This window comes from Onthophagus taurus, chromosome 2 (assembly GCF_036711975.1).
Source record: "Onthophagus taurus isolate NC chromosome 2, IU_Otau_3.0, whole genome shotgun sequence".
Lineage (NCBI taxonomy): Eukaryota > Metazoa > Arthropoda > Insecta > Coleoptera > Scarabaeidae > Onthophagus > Onthophagus taurus.
Window position 1 is genome coordinate 15037634 of NC_091967.1, and position 24295 is coordinate 15061928.

Genomic DNA, 24295 nt, shown 5'->3' on the forward strand with positions numbered 1-24295 from the left:
AGTGTATCACTGTGTGCTTTCGTAAAGTGACAGAAGTGGATTTTTAATAAATAAGCAAAGTGGGAGTGATCAACATCGGAAAGTTGAAGATAGCAAAAAAACTTAAATATCGTCAATACGATGATAACTATTTGCATCTTGACCTTAGTTCATTCCACGTAAACAACAAAGGCCTCCCTTTGCTTTCAGTATGCTTTGTTTAAAAGTTAATCCAATGACACTCCAACATGCTTGAAATATCAAAGATTTGTTAAACAAGCCTCAAAACCCAACAACACGTTGCAAATATGTTTTAAGGTTTCACACAGAATGATGAATTGTAAAAAAACTGTACACTTATTATGCTGGAAAAATCGACAGGAAACTAATTTCAAAGATATTTTTCGAAGAGTTCACCATATAGTCAATCTCAATTAATTGAGAAAATAAAATGAAACCGGTCTATAGCTTGATGAAGTTGCTCATAATAAAACAAGGACGTTATATATGCTTTATATGTATATTATATATCATTGCGCTTATTTGCAGCAAAGTATAGGGTAGTATTCCATATAAGAGGATGAGCTCTCAATTTAATTCAGTATTTAAACGTATCGTAAATGTTGTAAACTACATGAAGACTAGACCGATGATACCAGTCATGTTCTCAATTAATCATCGCAGCTGTCAATGTTGAATATTTAAACTGTATCTAACATGTGTTACACAGGAGACTCGGTCATAGCTTGGTCAGATCGCCATTATTTTCCAGAACCCGTGTTAGTTCACAACTAATAGTGTTGGATTCTCATAGTGTACAACTTACAATTAATTAATGTCATTATGGAACAACTAAGCATAACATATAAAGAGGGATGAAGAATAAAGATTGGTATTGTGTTTGTGGATCCAAGGAGAATATTTGCAGAACAGAATTTTTTAAAAGAAATTTGATTGTGATTTTGCCACGTTTACAACAGTCTTTTTTCTTTTGGGGTATTTTTAAGCTAAAAGTGTACAAGTCAAGGCCTCAGTCGGTACAAGAACTATGAGTTAGAATAGCTACAAACTGTATACATGTATGCTCTGATGGCATTTGGAATTGAATAACTTCAGTACTTTGGACGAAGGTACTTGGCAAAACTTTTCTTGTTCTAAATTAATGTTTCGTTCCTACAGTGCTTCGTGATTTCAATTTCCTGATTTATTTTCCTTTCTAGCAAAAATGGTTGAGTTTGGTTGGGTAGCGATACTAGTATTGCCATAAATCGAGATAGAACATTTAGTGTAGAACATTTTAAAGTATTGTATTACAAATTCTCAATATAAATACCATGCGATTGTAGGAATTGTGATCCATCTTACGTTATATTAGTTTGTCTGATAACGCAGCTGAATTGTTAATAGGTTACTCATTGAGATGATATCAACAGGTTGATATTAATAGTGAAGTCTCGGTACCATTCCCCATGTGTATACCATATCGAGACGATAGAAATAGGTTTGGTGCGATATTTAATAATTTTATTTATTGGCAATCTAATCAATAATCATTCGCTGAGAAATGAAAAAACGCCTCTAGCTTGTACGTGTTTTAATAGCAGTGTTGCAACTTCGTAGCATTTATTCTATCGTGTTATTTATTGCCAACTCGATAGTTTAAGTACTTTTTTCTTTAATTCGTACTATATACAATTTAATAGTAATTATGTTATAGCGGTACTTACCCTGTAATTATGTGATTTAGTATACCTATTTAGGTAAAGTTGCCAATTTCTCGCTCAGTTAAGTATGTCTGTGTGATTCTTTTATGGTAGAGAAATAAAGACGACATCACTATTATTGTTATTATATTATTTTACCAAAAAAACAAGAAAATTTTAGATAACCTAATATGACGATTTAATAGCAATTCTAGAACACCTATTTCCATTAACCATATCACATCAAATTAATCTAACTAATTAGTGATAGATGGTATATTAGCCGTATTAATTGGCATAGATAATATTTTAAACTATTATGTAAATGTGCATCACACTTCTACATTTATTATATTCTATATTTCATTCTTTTGCTTTAAATTAATCATTAAGTTAGATGTATTAACCAGTAAGCAGAAACCTTGGTATTACATTAGTTATTAGAGTAGATGATTATAAACTGATAAAATGTCGACTAAACGTTACAACATCCTGCTAGGCTACCAAAAATCTTCAAGGATTGGTTTGATGATCCAACATTATTTCCTTGTAAAAGTCGAAGATTTAAGATAATTACTTTGCCGTCTATACCGTAGTCTTAATGTAGAACTGATTAAAAACCAAAGTTATTTAATTTTTTATTAAATAAATGATATAAGACTTAGGGCCCGTTGTACAAAATACCGATAAAGTATCCGGCCGATAAATTTATCGGGAGGATAAAATTCACTGTTGTACAAACTGTTTTTGTCGCTAGGATTGCTATCGACGAAATAAGAATCGGTTGGTAGTACTTTTTCCAAATATTTAGTAATTTGTGCCATAGATTGGTAACACTAATGTCTTTTTTTGAAATTGTAACTATGATTTTGACAATAATAACAATTGTTTAACACAACGTACGTATTGGATGTTTAGCCTATGCTATGTTTATGCTTATGTTTGTATAGGATTTTAACCTATGCAGAGATATATAAAATCCTTGGTAACCATATATATCTGGCGGATAACTGTCTCATCGACATCGCTGAATAGCCGATAAGTTATCGTGCCGATAATCTCGCCAACAAAAATATCCGTAAATTGTAATACAGTACAAACTAACTTAGGCCAGATAACGCTGTCGGGAAGTTTATCGGTTTATTGTACAACTGGCCCTTAGTAAATTAAGTAAGAATTAAGTAATTCCCAGAGAAGTACTGCCTTATTTGACTAGTATTATTATCCGAAACAACATTTATTTATATTTATACAGTGTGTCCCCGGATTGTGTCCCCGTAAGGTATAATTGACGATAAATTTTGGAATTCAAATTCCATCTTTTGCAATTAAAGTCTGGATGACATAAAACGAAATATAACCAAGTTTTACGTCAAATGTCCTCAAAGTACCACAGTTAACGCAAGAAGTTTGTTAACCATTGCAGGTAAAGTGGCCTTTCTGAGCAATGTACAACAAAAGTTGATTAAGATAAAATGTTTGTTATGTTAAATTATAGCGATATGCCGAATTTTATTAATGTAGGATATAAGAGCAAAATGCAGATTTTTAAATCATAAGATTAACAAAACATTTTCGATCTAAACTAAATTAACATAAAAGCTTATTCAATGATACCACCACCAACACTAACACATAATTCAGCCCTTTTCCGACATTGTTTATAACTTTTTCTAATATGGTCCAACGGAATTTCTCTAATAACAGTTTCAGTTATTAAAATTTTCAGTGTACACTTTTTGTTTTACATAACCTCAAAAATAAAAATCCATAATAAATAAATCCGGATTTCTTGGCGACTATGGTTGCGGATCATATCTACCAATCCATTTTTTTCGAAATAACGTATTTAAATAATTTCTAATTAAAATGGTCGAATGTGGGCCGCAATGTTTTTATGTTTTTTAAAAAAGTTCTGTCTTTCAAAATGTTGTGAATTAGGTGATGAATCAAAACAAACGTTTTGTTTCATCACCTAATTCGATAGTGTGGTTAAATTTTGGTTTATAATACGACACCTTACCATAATCCATTGCGTTCGTTACCGCAACAATCGACCCCGCATCATGTTCATCTAAAAGCTTTTTTTCCTTCCTTTTATTTTCCACATTGCCCGTTTCCGAAAATTTTTTAACAACTCTCTTAATTGTTTTTTTATCTACTAAAAATCCAAATTTTTCCTCAAATTGCCTTAAAACTGCATTGAAACTAATGTTCCCCAATCCATAGCACTGCACTATAAATATTTTATGTTGTAGTGTAAACATGATCAATTAATATTTGACAATAGGGTAAAGCTAAGCTATCAAATGATAATTGTTAGTTCACTCAGATCATTTGTTTTTATTGTAAAACGGAATATTAGAAAAAATTTTTCAAGAAAAAACTCATTTTTTCTTTTATATGCTAAATTAATATAATTCAGCATATCGCTATAATTTAACATAACAAACATTTTATCTTAATCAACTTTTGTTGTACATTGCTCAGAAAGACCACTTTACCTGCACCGGTTAACAAACTTCTTGCGTTAACTTTGGTACTTTGAGGACATTTGACGTAAAACTTGGTTATATTTCGTTTTATGACATCCAGACTTTAATTGCAAAAGATGGAATTTGAATTCAAAAATTTATCGTCAATTATACCTTACGGGGACACAATCCGCGGACACACTGTATATCTGCTGGATAACTGTCTCATCGGCATCGCTGAGTAGCCGATAAGTTATCCTGCCGATAATCTCACCAACAAAAATATGCGTACATTGTAATACAGTACAAACTAACTTATAGGCCAGATAACGCTGTCGGGAAGTTTATCGGTTTATTGTACAACTGGCCCTTAGTAAATTAAGTAAGAATTAAGTCATTCCCAGAGAAGTACTGCACTACACTGATCATTGCAATACCAATACTGTGATATTGGTTGCATACTTGCAATAATTAATTAACACACTCTATAATATACAATTGGACATTAATTTTAAGATTTATTATTAAACTACTAAAACTAACACTAGGACTATCACTAGACCTAGAAACTTTCGGGTTAAGCCGAGCATTTTTTGAAAAAATGTTTAACGTTTCGGATGCCATGTTGCAATCTTCTTTAGAAACAAGTTTTTTTTTGATTTTTATACAGTTAATATTTATGGATACTGCGATTATACCCAAATTAAGATTTTACCGTTTGCAAACACGAAATTCTTATTTTGTTGGGGATCAATTTATAAGTTGTTTACGTAAGTACAGCCTTACCATTGTGTAAGGCTACTTCCCACGCGCGTTGTTGTCGCGTAAATCATAAATAATTGTGACGTATTCAAATAGTTTTATTGTAATTTAGTGGCGGCCCGAGAACGCTCTCGTGTGAAGGCAGTAACGAGTCGGAGTTGGTGAGGATCGTGGCCGCACACCGAACGCGTCTTCATTCTACCACCTACCGGTGAGTTACTGAGGTCGGCGCGGTTGTCGCATTGTCGACGGCGAGACATAGAGAATGTGACGGAACGGCTCGGTTTGCCACTAAAAGGAATGATGTCCATTGTTACGCAAGTCTAACAACCATTTAAGAGGAAGATGATCTTAATTTGCATTACATTTTAATTTGTATATATATGGCTGTATATGGTAACTTAATAAGCACTTAAGTAATTATAAGCAGCATCAATCTTTATAAATGAGGGAAATCATAAACGAGTCTACTGTGTTAATATAGTGTTAAATTGAAAACGAAACGTAGCGTCCCACATTATGCGCAATTTGTCACAATGGCCCCCATGCATAACAATCCGACGTTGCTCGCGGACGGGCGCCCCCGTTATCTTAATTAATTATTTATTCCCCTCGCCGCCGTTCATTCCTTCGTTGGATTTCGTTATCCGGGCGGCGGACAACGCGATATGACTCGGCGTTAAGCAAGCGCTAAGAGCCCTCCCCGTTCGCTGGGTGCACAAAAGGAAGTACGTTCTATTTCTTCGCCGTGTAAGCTTCATTCTGCTGTCTCCATGCATCACCCGGTTGACACTTGGTGCCCCATATATCACGGTCCCGGGCTGACGTCGAGCCCGTCTTCGTCCTCCGCCCCCGCCGCGGCTCACCGCCGCCGACGGGAAGAGAAACTGACTTATTTGCATACAGCAACATACCCGGGCGTTTTTTTACCGCAAGATTTATTACGGGACTAATGCGCGAGGAACTCTTCGGCTCCCGCATCAGAGTCGACGGTAGATTCTCGATGACTGTTTCGGTAGAGGAGATCAACTCCGATGACGCTATGACCCCCCTAATTTTCAACCGGAGCTGTGACGACTCGTTTGCGGGTCGATGAGTGGTCGCGTCAACCTCGCGTCTGCTGTAAACATTTCGTCGACAAGCTGGTATTGTTGATGCCTAGCAGATGTTCGTTTGTGACAAATTGTGGGAGACGGCGATTTAATGCCACTGCCTCGGTTATATTTAGATGAGTCTTTAATTAACTTATCAACATCATACAACTATTGTTATTACAATTATCCAATATATTTAAATTTTTTACATTTTCTTTAACTCCGTATCTTTGTTTTAATACCAACAACCAAGTTATAACAAAATTGTTTTAAAATTTATGATACGTATAAGAAAATAAAAAGCTAACTATTTTTCTTTCTAAATCTTACGGCATTCATAAGAGGCATAAAAGTCTGAAAATACCATTTGAAACTTGTAACCATCAGCTATTTCATGTTATCTTTGTTTTTTGCACTTGGGCGAGGTCATTTTGCACAGTTGGCAAGAGTAAGTTTACTCTTTACCAAAGTTTCTGACGAATCATTTTTTAAAACAATCACGAAAATTGGACGAGTATAAGCTGGTAAATTCTTTTGTACTTTTTGTTTCCAATGCTTTCTATATTTCTATACTCTTCTAGACTCCCAGCTATCCAAAGTAACTGGACTTGTTTCTCACTTCTATCATCACTATTTTCTTTTTCTTATTCATCTCCCAACCCAAAAACGACTGTTGCAAAAAACCTTTCAAACGAGTTCCATCTCCATATTAGCATTCCTTACTACCACATTTTTTTCTCATGAGCATCCCTTAGCTATTCTGGAAACACTTATTTTGCAATATCCAGTGCATTTTCGTGCTTTTCTGTCTAGTCCAAATGGTGGGCTATAGTAAAGTATACTAATTTGACCATTTAATTTTAATTATTAAAGCACCATGATCAACAATTTCTTTTATACACACATTTCGCACGTTATACAAGAATGGCCAGAAACCAAAAACTTCAAAAGTATTGGCTCATGCATAAGAAAACAATATTGTCAGCCGCAACATAGTAGTATGGTGGACACATGTTCTGTTTAAATCATGTGGAAATATAGTTTGTTTAATAGCCAATAATATTGTCATCGATTTCAGTTGATTTCATCAAAGTTATGTATATTAAAGCTAAAAAGTCTCATCTTTTTCAGTAAATCCTTTTAAATGTTTAAACTAAGTCTTATTTCGCTGATACATTTATCAATAAAGATATCATCAAATTTGAGTGATAATTTTTTTCTAAATTGATCGATATGTATGAATTGGGAAATAATTTTTTTTGAATATATGAAGGCTAATTGAAAAAAGATATATTTAATACTTCACAAATAACTTTATGTACCAACATAACTTATTCATGCAATCTTCAAAAGTATCAATATCTTAATTTTCTGAGTAAGTAAAGCAAGGTTTTGTGGTAGAACAAGCACGCAGAGTTCTCCTTCTAGCTTACTATCTCTCTCTCTCTCTCTCTCTCTTGAACTTCTCGTGTTGGAGCGCTCTCTGCTCGACGTCTTAAACAAGTAACTCCTTGTCGAAATTTTCGACGCGATCTAACCTGTTGATACCACGAAAAAGCATATAGTTGCTGGATACAATTCAGGAGGGAATTATGCATCATTAATTTAAATTACGCGTTTGGAGCTCCAGTTTACAAATTCGCAATTCATTCTGCATAAAAAAACGGATCTATAATTAAGTTTAATGATTAAAAATGTTACGGATATAATCTCCTTATTAGCATACGTGATTCATCTTAAACACATTTTCATTTTCTACGTTCTAGAGTATCATTAATAGTGAAGAGTTATATACTTTGCAACTATCTATAAAATTGAGTACATAGTTGAAAGCTTCCGGCTACTTCTAGGAAATTTGTATAATTTATGAAACATTAGAAGGACTTCTTCGTAAAGCTATAAACGAAATGTAAGCAATCAACAAAGTGTACATTTTTTTTTTTAAGTTGGGGTTAGCGGTGATTGTTAAAGTATTTAGCATATTGGTAATCGAAGAGAAGAAGGTTAAAAGCAACGGTTATTGTTTCAGCGTGACACACGTCACTTAAAAAAGGTCACATGCGAAAAAGATTAATGGAGTGTCATAACAGAAACAACATTTTTCGATCAATGTCGTAAATAAAATATGTCACAGATCGGCGCATGATACGCACGTCAACATATTTATTCGATCAAATAATTGCACCGGAATCGCGCGGGTCGTTCAATCATAATTTAAAACGTACGTCTTGTCACTCAAATTGGTTTGTTGCCGTCCCTTGACCCCTTCATTTCTGCATCCGACCCGACGTTCGAACGGTTTAAAATGCAAAATATTAATTACGAACTCCTATATCTAGAACGATGAGACTCCCGGACCGACGCGACGACGACGATATTTATTGCTGGCAGTTGGCTTTGCTTCTAATATTTCATGTCAATGGTTTCCATGAGATTAACGTCCAGTCTCTTCATTTCGTCTCGAATTTGCATAACTTTTCACGTTTATAATTTTTGACGTGCCGGACGCATAACTCAGACCTCCCCTTTTGCCTCCTGCTACAGTCAGAAGATCTCGAGCGGTCAGCGGAACCCACAAATCTCGAAAAGTGTCTGCTCTTCTTTTATTCCATTTCAAAAGGTGTACGCCACAAAATTGATTGCCGATGAAATTATAGGGGAACGACAAAGGGGTCGTTAACTATTCTCACTTGATGTTGAAAATTTGATACTATCTTAAAATTTTATTTAATTTCTTTCAGCTATTTATAATTAAGACAGGTAAATAGTTTTTGAAAAAGAATTTTCACAGTTATGAGATTTAACACACTGATCTGTTCGTAACAGAAACCGAATGAAATTGGTTATAAACATAAAATATTTGTGCGCACTCGTCTGGAAACAAACGATAAGATGAAAATTATATTCTGCATCCAATTATTGTTTCCTTTGAACGGCGAAGAGACGTCCGGCTCCTTTGGAGTTGATACAACGCCTCCGGGCACCGCGCTTTACTTTTCCATCTTTACTTTTGCGCCCAGTCGTACCGGCAGCGAGACAATAAACATTTAGCTATGGGATATCAGAAAATTAATTATCCGTACGGAAACCGTTCCATTGTGTCTTTGACGTATACCAAAGATGTCTTATTTATTAAAAAAATTGCGGCATATAATTGAATCGTCCAAGCTTTGTGTTGTTCTCAAAAATAAAATATCAAGTATTTGAAAGTTTTTGATGCTTAATAAGAGAGTAAATTTATTTCTGTTTGCTTGATTACGCCACCAGGTGGTTTCGAAAATTTTTTGTTTCTCGTTTTGGGGTTTTTACCCTTTACCCTTTACCAACCTGGTCGCAACCACATGTTGCTGATATTGCAGGAAGCAAGTTTAACCGACCGAACTCGGTTTAAATACTCGCGACATTTTATTTATATCACCCGTTAAACGATGCTAATCAGTCATGGATTAATTGGTATTGAGGTTCCCTTTACTATATCAAGATCATAAGAGCGTGAGAAAAGCATAAATCCGTCGCTCGGCGAGGCTTTATTAAGACTTTTGTGCACAGAAATTATGTATTGTTGGTCATTAATTTGCGACGTCCGAGAGATGAGTGTTTCCTTCCACAAGTAGGATTCTTCAGCGTCTAGAATTGTTAATATTTGCTAATTAAGGAAATGTTCACGATCTTATGTGATATTCGTAATTCTACATTTAGAAAACGTGTTAGATTTGTAATTTTAATAGGGGGTCGTACAGAGTGATAAATTGCTTGGGGAAGGAGTAATAACATTAAAAATAAATCACGTAAATAGATCACGTTTAGCAAAAATACGCAGTACTCTGTAAATACAAGTTACTTACAATTAGAGACTGTAACAACTTTTAAAAGTGTTAATACATAAAACTACTTACAAAGACTGTTTTGCCGACAGCTTACTTTCACAATTAGCACTTTAATAAACAACGTTAAGCACCAGCATACAGACCACGTGCTAATTACGGAATATCAAAGCTTAAAATGTAGTATTCGTTCTAAAACGATCCTAACAAAAAACTAATAAAACGTTTACCCCTCGTCTTTTTTTTTTCATTAGGATGATAAATACCCAAAGTCGACGGCACACGTCAGGCGAGACGTTGCAAATGAGGTACGGCACTGGGAGAAGAGGGCCGTCAAAACGTTGTAGTCCGAGCTTCGCGGCTACTGTAAGTTTTTATCGTTGAACCTTGCCCTGGTGAGTCATACACTGGTGATTGAATGGCTTGATGGATATCTGCCATTAGCGGTGACAGTTTTAAGGCCGACAGGCAGCTTGCTCGCCCACACATCTGTTTTATCCCGCTACGGAAACACTGGCATTATAGACCAACTGCCAAATCATTCGTCTTTTTAATGTCAACCCGGGCCAGTACGTTACGTGCTTTCGACCCGGTTTCTCTGCCGCTTTCGGGGATCTTTAAATAATACATTGGCGTGCTCAGTCGGAATCCTTTTCAGAAATACTCGTTTCTTCCTCTTACGGAAAAAGGTTATTATTGAAACTGGTAATGTTATTGTTATAATTGAATCTTTACATTTTAAAAATTCAAATGATAAAAAGAAAAAGAGTTTTAAACAAATAGGAATACACCCTTTTTGTCTATAATCTCGAATAAATGGCTACTCGTGGAGAGAGGCCGAAAAGTAATTCTTCCTTTGATCTGGCACATTTTATTGAAACTCAATTACCATCCCTCGCCCGACGCCGGCGTCGCTTCACGTCCGAAAGCAGACCCAGCGCGCGCCAAAAGCTCCGTTTGCCCAAGTTTCTGTTCATTCGGGTCCATTTGCTCGAGCTCCATGCTCCATAGACGGCTTATCCATCTGGAACAGGCGGACTGCCGGCGGCGGCATCAGCATCGTATCTCTTGTAAATGTTAATCCGACCCAATTTATTAATGACAGTTCAAAAATAACAGATCTACGCCCGCGGCGCAGTCTTTGTGAGGCGCATACCGCTTGCCTCTGTGTGACGAGTACATCAGCGAGATTTCGACGTGGTCTTTGAACATTTTAATAAACTGAACATCCGACGTATCTTTGATATTCATCCCGTGTCAGAGGCACACCTCCGATGTTTCTCTGCAAAGCACCCTCCACGTTCGTAAACATACACTTGTGCAATCAGATTGTTAATATTTAATTCCGTAGTATATAACATAGTTAGATAAAAAATTATACTTTGATGTATCTTTAAAATATTGCAAAATAGTCATATTTTCCCCAAGGGAACATATTTTAGACTCAGTACGTGAAACTCTACGGGGAGCAAAAGTTTGACATATGGATACCATAGACGAACAGTCTTGCCAGTGACAATGATAGCTTGCGTATTAGTTTCCCTTGACAGCCTCAAGAGGTCCGTACAGCAGGGGTAAGAAAGATGAGTGCTCGCCCGGAGGATCTTTTAGCTCGCACGCAAATGGGAAAATTTATCCTTTGGCCGAATTTCCGCTTTCAATATCTCAGAGCATCGGTCAAACATCAAGTTTACGATTTTGATTTAGTGTCAGTTATAAATTCCAATAGTTGAACTTAACACGTTATGAACACATGATCATAATATAAATAGACACAAAATATGTACATATTTAAATATGATTAGCGCTGATAATATAAATGCAATGTGAAAATGTCAGGTCAGCAAAGTTCGTTTTCATCTCATTAGCAACCTTAATATTTGGTTACTCCTCCGGGTTTTATGACTGCCGTTCATTATAATCAACTTTAAGGTTCAGCTTGGGCGGTCGTTCTTTGATCACATGCGCTCATCACCAGGAGGCCATCTACCGGCCGCCAATGCATCCTCATAAATTACAGTCGACGATGACGCGAATTTTGGACAGAGGCTCGAATTACATCGGCCAACAACCGGCAAGATTCCGCTCGAATGCTCGATCGCGACATTCAGCTACTTCGGTAGCCGTTTCTTTAATAAGCCACAAAATTATGGTACTTGGTGAATGTAATCGGTATTTTCCATCTGGTGGCAGTTATTTCCAAAATATGTTGATTACTGGTGTTTTAATGTCTGGTTCGTTTTACTGTTATTGAATTTACTCTTTTTTGATTATTTCCGGTAGCATAATTATGATGATATCGCGCATTTTAAAAAAAGTTTTATCTGACAGATGAATCTGCAATGATTATTTATATTAATAACGTTTTTAAAACAATATGTTACCCGTTTATTTTGAATGTAAATTTGTCTAAGAATCACCCACAGCTTGAATAATGTAACTTTCGTCAATGTTTTCCTGAGAAATATTCCTTTAATCTCGCATGAAGCCAGTGGTGTGCCGCCAATAATTCAATCACTCCCCCATCTAATTGAACCGATAAATTCAACTATATTACGTAAACAAGGGTTGATCGATTTATCCTAACCTCGGTGCCGTGAATTGATCGCCCATCACGAAGTGTTTATTTTGGTTCTCTGTGGTCTTTGTACTGTGGCGTCTATATTTCTTAGCGAATTTCTTTATATTTACATAATCTTTTACTTTTTTAAAACTCATTATAAAAATATTTATTTAATCGGTTAAAATATAAACTTGTGTCTAAGAGAGATCTTAATTTTTGTTAGTGCAGTAGATAAATGATTTGGGAGAATGCTTACGTAATTTGCATTTGTTGTAAGTGTGACAATACAAATTTACTTCTAGAAGAACGTGGGATGGATGCTTATCCTTACTGTCTCCTCTAAACAATGCGGACAAGAGTGATCGATGGGCAGTGTGTGATCCATCTTGTCACGAGCACTACCTTCGTAATATACATCCTATGAGCTTGATGGACAACGCATTGTCTCGAAGGACGATCCTGCTTTCCTCTAAAATTTGCAAAACTTAGCGAATGCGCTACAAAATTACTACTAAAAATATTTCGGTTTTGATTGTAATTTCTGGTTTCTGCAAATTCTGTAAAAACGCAAAACGATAATGGACAAATTACAAAACACAATAAACTTAAACGCAAAGTTTAAAATAAAAATACAATGCACCAGGTAATTTTTCCAATTGTTATATAAATTTTGTGCTCCCTGTCGTTTGATATTCGATGCAAAGCGAACGTGGACTGGGCCCCCAATAATTTCGTTAAATTAGGAATAACGCAAACATGAAATTTTCAGTGCGTATGCGTAGGCAGCTGGTGGTCGGTTCGCGAACTGTGAACATTTCGCATGCGAATTTGGGAGATCGAACGGCTCGGGTACGGTTCACGGGTTTTATAGAAATTCTTTGTGCGCGATAATGCCGCCTCCCGTGCTGCGGATCAAAAGCAATAATTTGATTATTAATAATTTAATAATATTTTGCACGATATGGCCGCCTGCACATATAATTTGCATTTTAATTAACTGCCATACACTGAGCTTTTGATCGTTCGTCTAGAAAATCGCTCGCCAATACCCAGTGTTCAGGACGCACTCAAATGTAGTCGACGGCGCATTCAATATTATTCGTAGACAAAGCCCGCATATTTTATTACTTATATGCAATTTCGATTAAATTATAAACTCAGTTTAACCAAACATTATACCAAGGAAATGAGGGCACAAGAAAATACACGAATAAATTAATGTATATTAATTAATGATTATCAAATAATAGTAGGAATGATTAGAAAATTTAAGGAAAGTTTGTGATTAATGCGACAGATCATCCGTGGAACAAATTGAAAATCCGCCCTCTTCCAGTTCCTTGACAGCAAATTACACACTCCTTTTCAAGCAAAACACGTCTGGGCCATCGCCGCAGCCGTGTTCGTTCGTGATTACCCGAAACTCCGGAACTGTAAACAAAACTGAACCGTCATAAGTAATTAACCGGGACGCCGGGTACCGCCGCCACGAAACAATGACGAAACCGGTCAAAAATAAACTTAGAAAGACAAAGTTCTCGATGAGTCGGCCGTCACCGTAGATGGCGTTCATTGTCTAGGACGTTTTGCTACGACCTCCCGACTGTCACCCAGCACAAGCTAAAACAAAACTTTTCTCTATTATGGACTTTCGCGAATGACTACTGTCGACGGCTGTTATTACGCGCTGAATGTCACCAGGAGTGACAGTCGGAGATGGTCAAAAAAGTGGAACGTCCGATGAAGACGTCGGGTGCAGTGGCCCTCCTCAGCGTGCCCGACTTTACGTCACCCAGAGATACAAGTCTCTATGAGCCCCACAATATGACATCTATACCTAATATCAACTGTCAGAACAAGTTTCCGATGGAACCTACACGATGTTATTACAATTTCGATCAATTAGTGAACTGGTAGATTGAGAAAAGAACAAAAGGAATTTGTGAATCTCCAAAACCTCTTCTTTTCGAAGGCGTGTCATACAATCTATTCTTGAAAATGTTTTCTTTTTCTTAGTGGAAGTTTCATTATAGCTAATGATCAACGTTCGTCAAAAGGGCGGTGTTACTTTTGCACGAAAGGGCGAGAGACAAACTTCCGTGACGAACTGCGAACGTTACCGTTTTCCCATTCGCATAACAAATGATGCACTCGAAAGATTCGTTCGCAACAATACAGAACAACGGCGTCGTCGGGCGTCCCGCGGATTCTACTCGCCCTCCGCGTAATTATATTACAACGAAAAGTGCGCCGTCATTACGGTGCTATCGGGGTCAAGAATGGAAAGGAAGGGAAGAGAACTTGGCGCACATGTTGTCGGTCGGCTCTTTCGTTCGCAGAGAACAACCAACCGACGTGCTGACGAATCCTCCAGAACGATCGTGACGACCTGTGGGGAGTTGGCAAGTTGGTAAATAACCGGCCGTGATGGATGTCAGAAGTCATGACTGGCGACTACTTGATTGATAGATTGTCCATCATAATGCCTGCCCTGCACCATCCATCTACCGGGTGACGGTGCCCTTGTCGTAGATTGACGCCACGTAGCTCAGGTAGACGGAGTTCGAACCAAGACGCTAACTTATGAAAGCTGATACTCCATGTGGAAACCAGAACCTAATTTAAGTTCTCTTTTATCAATGCATTGATTTTGCTTATTACAACTTCACTCAACGTAATCAAGTTGATCTATGAAAAACAAACAAGTAATCTAAATTACGTAAAATACTATAATTATAGGAACGAGTTCATTCTTCGTCCGCAATGACTTCGTTCCTTCTTCAAAAATAATTCCCATTGTGATGGTACAATGACAACAATAAAGCCCACAGCGGGTCGTTGACAATTTAATTTAATAGGTAAATACAGTCGCACGCACTCAACCTCAATAACGCCCGACATAGAGTGTAATCTGCGTGAATCAGTGTCGAACTATAAATTCCTACTAATGGCGGAATTATTTACATTATGCAAAATATACTGTGGGAAAGACGAACTAATCTCGCATGAGCTTGCCCGGGAATTTTGCCGCGTGCTATCTAAACTTGTGCATTATTTCCTTTTAAATGAATAGCTTCAACTTCCAACGTACATGATCCTAATTAAATTAACATGGGTATAACATAAAAAAATCTCGCTTTACCTTTACGTAAATATTCTAAAAATTCAACGTTGTAAGAATTGTACGAAAAATCCCTTCAGAAATAGTGTCTAGTGCAGAATACATTGGCATGTCGGCCTAATTACTGGAGTGTAGAAACGACTGGACATTGCCTCAATACCAGCTGTCGCCAGCAGACCTATCTTGTAAAAGAATCCGCGAACGGCTACATTCACTCATACCAGCGCAATGATACACTTGACAGTCGCAGGATCACAGATATTGATAATGGCGCAAACCCCGCATCCCGTCGCACCGCTGTCCGGTCCAAAGTCTGCTTTCTTGGATGGCTTTGTGGCCCGAAGACGACAGATCTAAATAGCACGAGGAAGTGACGCAACGCGATTTTCGCAGATAAGGAGAAATTTATCTAATAGACACACAACAATGAGAAGAGCACAATGAAGGTTTCTTTTTAACTGTATCCGTTTTATCCAATCTTCCATCAATTCAACCACACGATGAGGTTCTCTTTCGTAGAAAATGCCACGAAAGTTAATACCGTATTATTTATCAGAATTATTCGGTTATTAAATGCTTGATTACTTCCCAAGAATACCCGATAAATTATTAACATGTTAATACGATAGCACTATAATTAGTTTAAGAATATTATCTTACTCTGCTTACGATCACAGAATTAACGAACTAATTTAATGAGCTAATCCCTCTTATCAAATTAATCACAACCTCGCACACTTCTCTTTAGGCGTGCGACATTGCCGTTCAGATATTATCTGACGCAAGATCAGCCAATCAACGTCTCAACGAGCCAATCGGACCGTAAAAAGAATTAGAAATAATTATACTGGTTTCCTGTGCCACGACGTGAACAAGCCCCTATCGATCATGTCGGCTGATTCGAAAGAGTCCCGTCTGATTGACAGGAAAGGAGGACGGTCGGGTCCAGGGACGCGGAACAATCAGGTACAGACGGAGCACGTAGTCGTGCAAGTCACGGGTCGCCGAACGAATTTATGACAAGTAATCGGTTGATAATCACAAATCACCATGTTCTCATAGTCAGTCAACGACTTTAGTCTAATAATTTCTCAAGTGAATGGATTTAGAAACGAATTTACCCTATTTCTTGAAAATTTTATGATTCATTTATTTATAAAAAATTACAAATACTTGGGGGAATATTCAAATGCAATTTAAATAACTTAACATCATAAACCATTGTATGTATTAGGGTCAATGAAAGGACTTATTTATTAAGGGTTTTATTACGCGCTTTTTTCACCCTATTTGCTACAAATGACGTTTATACCCGATTTCGGCACGCACAATGGAGAACGTTATGTTGTTTTACAATAACCGTTTAAATAAAAAAAACTACGTTGTGTTACTGTAAGTATCATAATTAACAATGTCAATTAACACTGCTAAATGACTGCTATTGACTGTTTGTGTTAATAGCAAACTGTTTGAGCTGATAGTGAGTCTGCCACAAAGCCAATTCTTCATTAAATCCTGCTATATCCTTTTTGCCCAAGTATGTCAAGTAGTGAAAATATTGCTGAGAAAGAGTTTGTTACTTAGACTATGCTGAAAATTTCTCCATGGAAAAAGATAACAAACTAGATTTAATTAGTCAAAAAATTAAATGATCTAGTATGAGACAAAGAGTTAGTTCTGGATTTTTCGATTTTTTTGTCGTCGTGATGGTTTCATTCTTTAGAAACCCGTATATTGGAAACGGAATAATGGCATTTATGAAAATCCCATGATGATTCAAATCGTTTCGCGTTGGGTTTCCATTTACTTTTGTACTTTAAATTCCATAATTACTCCCTAAATACATGAAAAGCGATCATTAAACCTTTTGAACGACGAAATAAAATGAAGTATATTATACCATTCTAAAGTTATTCTCTTTATTATAACTAAAGGATAATAAAATTATTACTTTTTTTTTATTGGTGTTGATTGTGTAAATTGGAGTAGTAATTTTAATAATCGCTGGAATTGCTACTTTTTTAAATTATGTTATTATTGCGCTAAGCCTAGCATTAATAATTTCAGTATTTTGGCGGAAATAATAGTTAAGCAATAGATCGTTAAAGTCTGATTAACAGAGTAATGATTGAATTAAAGCGTTTAAAACGTTTGGAGAAATATCACGATTCGGACGGTTTTTTGTAAATACTCTCATTGTCTTGTTCGCGGTTTAGAAACTACTAAATTACGTCGAAAATCGAGCTTACAATGGTAGCGGACCGATTACTGTTTTTTGTTTGGTTCGGGTGTCCCGGCAGGACCGAAATTAGTTTTGCCCGATGAAGTTTCGTTTTGTGGCCGTGTTAATGATCTGTGTGCAGTCGGCGGCCGTTGCGGCGCTGCGATCGCGTCCCGATAATAATTCTGCAGGTCGCGCCGGAATCTGTCAATAAATAACCGCATAATTTCAATAAAAAGGAAGCGTAAAAATCGAAATTTACTGCCGAATATTTACACTTGGCTGGGCTCCGCGTAAATAATGACCTCCGAATAAATTCCGATGGAAAATATACATCACAGGCATAATAGTAGCCATTCAGAGTGATAGGCAATCCGGGAGCACCCACACATACACACTACTTCGGAGTTAACACCCTTTCTATGGCCAGAGCGCAATTGTCCAGATAGGATTATACCATTAAAGCCTTGGTCCTCTTTTGCATTGGACAACGGACCGTTTGGTTTAGGAGCATTTCGGTAGGGGCCGATCCTATGTGTATACCGACTGTTTTTCTTTTCGTAGGGAAGTGTTAGTGAACTTAGCACTCTGTCTTATTGAGTCCATCTCGTTTCGTTTACACAAGTCCCGAGCCCACTTCACACCGTCCGAATGCTTCTTTCCACTCTTCATTATAAAACACTCCCTACATATATCACTTTGTCCATTACGAAAGTCGATAACAGACAACAACACAAGACTTTGAAACAATTTATGCTAAGATTGTAATTTTGTTGAAGTCATTTCTTGATTGTAATACCTTTATGGGATGTATAACCAAAACGGGTCAATTTTATAAAAATGCAACTATAAATGTTTGTTGTAATTATAATTTTGATTTAATACATTCAACGGATACATCTGTATTATTGTATCAGTTACACTTCAATTAACTAAAAAAAACTTCCTTTTCATTCGATAGAGTGGGTCCAAAAGCATAACAACTAACTGAAGTTAATTTAAAATAAAGGTCAACAATGGAATAGGTCCCCAGGGAGAAAAGACACTTCCGAAGGAAACCCCGATGCGTATACCTTTCACGGTCATCAACTAAATCGTAAATAGCACCTTTCAACAATATAGGTACCGTAGCAATAAAGAGGTTCGCAACGGTCCAGAGCGGCAACAATGGTTCTAGAGAGCAGCGTCAGCGGCGTAAGGTGTATGCATGAAGGTCCAATAAAGGGCCACGGTCGTTTGACTCGGTAATTGCATCATTTGGATGCTGATGTTCCGCAATACATATATTGGAACCAGCCCAAAATGCACGATACGCCGTCCTGAACCGAGTGGGCTTATATTTGTTTAGGATTACCATACTGTGTAAGTTTTTTCCCTAAGACTTTTTCTTTTCTCTACGAGAAAAGTCCACTTGCTACCTATAAGATCACGCCGGGTTTTACTAGCTTGATATTATTGGTACATAAACTAAAATAAATTTCTTGCAATTGAATTTAATATTTAATATTTTATAAATTATTTTTGGTGAAGATTAATGAAAACGGTGTCAACACACGAGTTGTGTTGGAGTTGTTCGAAAGTGCTGTAATCGAACTGTATTACAACGAAATTTGAGTTGGAAAGAATTTATTACTGAACGAAATATAAATAAAATTCGGAACAATGCGTTTACCGATGAACCGTTGTCCGATTTGGCCAGGCGATTGGGCATCGTTGGTGTTGTTTTGTATTTTTTTTTGCGACGGGATGCGATATCTATCTGGAATAATTATGCGATCGGTATAAATAATGTAACGTAAATAATTTTTAATTTAGTTCCAGAATTAAATTGGGGCGCGTAAATTACGCAGCGGCGGCGGCGGTTTTGGCCGTCGAGCTGCCGCCGTTCCATTTAAAAATATTTTATCGGTTATAATTTTTGGCGATTTCGAAAATGTCGAACGCAAATTATAATACCCGTCACAGATATATCAGGCTACGTTGGCGGGGTGACGGGTACCTTCATTGCTGCATTGGACGTTTCATTTCGCTGGATGCATTAATTTATTATTAGTTTTTGGATTTTTTACATTAATTTCAAAACTGCGTTACAGTAACGGTTACGCAACATCGACAGCAATTTATATGAATATAATCTATTTGTTTCGCCGGGCCCTACACGATAATGGATTTGTTATCTGAAATTCTGCCAATTCTGTCTGTATAAAGTATTTGATTTATTTTTTTAATTCTTTATTTAATTAAAACCTATTCGATATTTTTATATTGACTGTTTTAATATTCGCCATTTATATTTATATTTTACAAATTTAATCTTTTACTTGAATACAACATGGTGTTCGATATTTAGTGTAGTTAGCTAAACTTGATTTTTACGAGTTGTTTTAACACGAATGTTGCCAAACTTTAGAAGCAATAAACTTTTATGATAGCTATTATCTAAATGGATTGTTAATATTCGGTGTATAGGTTTGCTATTTTTTTCTATATAAAATGCATAGGATTAGAACATTTTCTTTCATATCGGATGACTTGCCGCGGTCCCCGTTATGACGCTATTAAAATCGTCGATCGTTAAAATAGTGTAGCCGTAACCCGACACCGTCCGTCATAGCCGTGGCGACATTTACGATTTTCAATTTGGGACCTGTTTCGAAAGCGACACATGTCCGATCCAGTTCGCGTCGTCGTACCGTAGGTAGTGAATATTAATACATCAACGCGCATAAAACCGAAATCGTTGTCTCACGTCGAAAATAACCGCCGCACAGTGGTAATAAAACACAAGTTTGACGTGCCAGAGGCACCGAGAAAACAACGCGATTTAATATACGCATACGTCGACGGACAACGTAAATCTCCAGGTTTTATTTTAGATCCGGCGACGGACCTTATTTATCGCCCAACTTTCGATAATGATTATTGGGCAGGCATTTATAGGCACCGGCTGGTGTTCAATCCATCAGCAGACTTCTCAGGAGTTTCTAGTTTCATTTGTGACGTAAGTGGCGATTTATTACTGTTGACCAGAGCAACCGTTATTTCGTGATACGAATATCCACTTTCACGGAATATTTTACATACCACACACACGTCATGCTTTTAATTATTCGAAATATCAAGTTATTGAAAATATTATGTACCAACAAATTAAATACAAAAAAAGGATAGTATTACTAGTGTTAATAACAAATAATAACACTATATTTTTCGAATTTAATGAAAAATATTTAATATTGATAACTCCTTCTGATGTAATTACATTCTGATTATGGAAGTAGTTCAGTAGAAATTCTGTGTCTACGTAAGCATTGTTTTTTTCAATCTTAAGTCTTTGTGGGCAGTTTGGCTTTCTTTTGATGGAGCTGCGTAAGTTGTTCAATTGCTGCTTCAATTGCTGTATCACACCTCTATACAAATTTTATAGCTTCTTTGCCAATTGTAATGTTCATAACTTCCATTATTTTCCAAAATTTTAGATTTTGCATGGAGGAGAATAAGCAGCAATTTTAATTATTTGTCCCAGAAGACACATGTTTAGGAGCCAAATACTAAACATGCATTATTATGAAGCAAATCATCTGAGGTAAGTTTGTCATATATTGATTTTAAAACAGCTTGAACTTATTCATCTAAGTCTAGTGAAAGACTAAAATCCATCAGTCTTAGATAAACATGTGTTGAGGATGATCATCATTAATGGTAATAAGTAACACATATAAAAGCATATAAGTACGAAGGCTTTCACGGCCGGTGTGAATTAAACTAAGATTAGAACTAAAACTAGAACTAACACTAGAAACTTTCGGGTTTTGCCGTGCGTCTTTTAATAAAAGGTTTGACGTTTCGCATGCCATGTTGCAACCTTCTTCAGAAACTGGTTCGAAGTCACTTCGAAACTGGTTTTAAATGTTTTTGTTTCGCCAAAACTAACATAATATTCATATTTGTTTCGCCCCAAGCTGTAACTCTGTCATTTACATTCCAATTTTCATGAGGGAGGTATCAAATGAAATGGTTTGATGAATACTGTGATTCATGCTACAAATAAACTTTTTCCAACGCCATCCTCAATTTCAAGCGATTATAAACTTTTAATTTTCAAATTGCTCGGTATGTTTTCCTCACGCTATTGCATAGAGATTTTTGTCTGAACCCATTGCTGTACAATACATTAACATTAATTGTAATTTTAGCAGAGAAAAACAATTAAAACATTTTCCGAACATTGTCTTAGTCACTTCTGTAATACTGTAGTGTGCCATTATTTTTTCCCATGGCACACTGTATATCTCTATGTATATCAGAATTTCGCACATACCAGAGGGCATCATTGAGAATCCCAAAGTTCTGCTTTTTTCTTTGTTAAATGCTCTTTGCAACTAAAATTGGTGTCCAGAGTCATTCCTAAGTTAATTGGCGTTGTTTTCATTTGGCCAAATGGTACTATTTATATCTCGAAGCGATGGGTGTTTTTGCAGTTTATTTGTAAAATTAATATTAACGATTATTATCAACTCGTTTAACTTTATTTTTCATTTTTTGGTTCAATCGAGTATTGCATTGCTCGATATTTGTGGTTTCCTAATGGATAAGTTCTGTTCTTTCTGCACTGTAAGTAATGATGTAGTAATACTCTACAATTTTGGTATGTAACTAGCATATAGCAGATAGAGAGTGGGAGATAGTACACTGCCTTGAGTTGCCAGTGAACCGAATATTAATAAATTGTATTAATTAATTAATGAACTAATTAGTTAGGGAAACCTTCATCGAGTCTAGTAATATCTTCTAGGTACGCTTGCTCCATAACATCTTCTCTGTTGATATTCTTCTTATGGCAATAACTTTTTATAGCCTCTCCGGACATCTTCTGGTAATAATGTTCTAATATTTGCCATACTTGCACGACAATCTGTAGATACTTAACTATTTCAACGCTATTGGCAATACTTTCCCAAAATCAAAATGCTGATTCTAGGAAATACTGCCAATTAATTCTACAAAACGTGTTGAATCTTTATCATATCCTGGAGATTCTGTTTCCTGTAGGGGGGGTTTCATTTTAATAATCAAGTGTATTTAGAATTTAGTAATTGTATTATACCAATTATAAAGTAACATTTAGTGCTCGTAGTGGTCCAGTTTTACACAATAATTTGAATTTATTGTTACGAAAAAATTTAATTTGCTCCTGAAATAAAACCCAGGGTTATAAAATTTTCTAACTTTCTTATTACCCAATTTCGGATAAAGGGATTCTTAGAAATAAAACTAAAACTTCTGGGTTATACCGTGCATCTATGTGAATCTAACTTTTAAACTTGTTTCTGAAGAAGATTGCAACATGGTATTCGAAACGTCAACACTCTTTTAATAGATGCACGACTTAGCCCGGAAGTTGCTAGTTTTAGTTTTATTTCTAATAACATCTTCGATGAAATCTTTCGAACTTACAAGGAAATTTTTACTGAACATGATGTTTGAAAATCTCTTAATCACAAGTAAAGCACATCAAATTAATTGAAGTGATCAACACTTAACTCTCTCGCCTTTTTTATGTCATTTCTATATGTTTTTAATCCATTCTTTTTTCTATTTTAACAGTAAAATTAAATTATGGTTTCATGTGTTGAAAAGTGAACGAGGCTAAAGATACTCACTATCCAAATTTCAAGTTCCACTATTCTATGTAGACCACTTATAATTACACGGTATTCTATTAAATCTGGTTTTGATAACTACTACAAATAAACCACATAGTTTCTCCGAAGATTTCCAAGTCATCACAAATATTGTTCTGAGTATCCCTCAAATGTACAGAACATCACACAATATCATCTTCTGCACATATCAATATTGTCTCGACCAAGCTTCAATATCTTCCATATCAATCCTTAACATCCTCTTGGGCTTATCTCAATACCATCCCTGTCACCTCTTTAAATTGTCCTAAACATCGCAATGTTGTCTCTGACAATCTTCAACATCATGTCGAACATCCTCCAATTTTAACCTTATTCCCCCTCCATATGCTCCGAGAGTCGTGTCTCTGACAACTCTCGACATCATTCAGGATGTGTCTCAATATTAAGATTGATGGACGTTTGTCCTTACAAACCATATTGAAATATAATAATGAAAAAAACATTCTCGACTAATTATATAAAAATTGAACTGGTAAATAATTATAAAATAATAATGTACCGTAGTAATGGTAGAGTTGAATATGATGATGAAAGGTTGAGGTTCAGTCAAAATTGGACGCGGCGGAGAATTTTGGCCCATCCGTTTGTTCCGCTAAATAATTTATGCGTGCGACGGACAAAGTTGATTCCTGGCTGGGATATTTACAGCAGACCTCGGTGTCAATTAATTAAATACTATAAATACGACGCGTCGCGTACAAGGTGGGTAATAAATAATTGGTCCGGACGTTTGAGGCGGTCGCCGCTGTCCGGGGCAGATTATTTAAATTTCCATGATGGACAGCGCACGTTATGATATGATTATGCCGGACCAACGCTAATTCGTATTTTATGATTTGGTCATTT

At 36.2% G+C, this 24295-nt stretch overlaps 1 protein-coding gene across 2 annotated transcripts in view; it reads left to right on the plus strand.

The window, feature by feature from the left end:
• The window catches only part of LOC111427029 (zinc finger domain-containing protein tiptop), a 138697-nt gene that overhangs the window by 63506 nt on the left and 50896 nt on the right, over nucleotides 1-24295 (plus strand). The gene's annotated exons all lie outside the window — the stretch shown is intronic.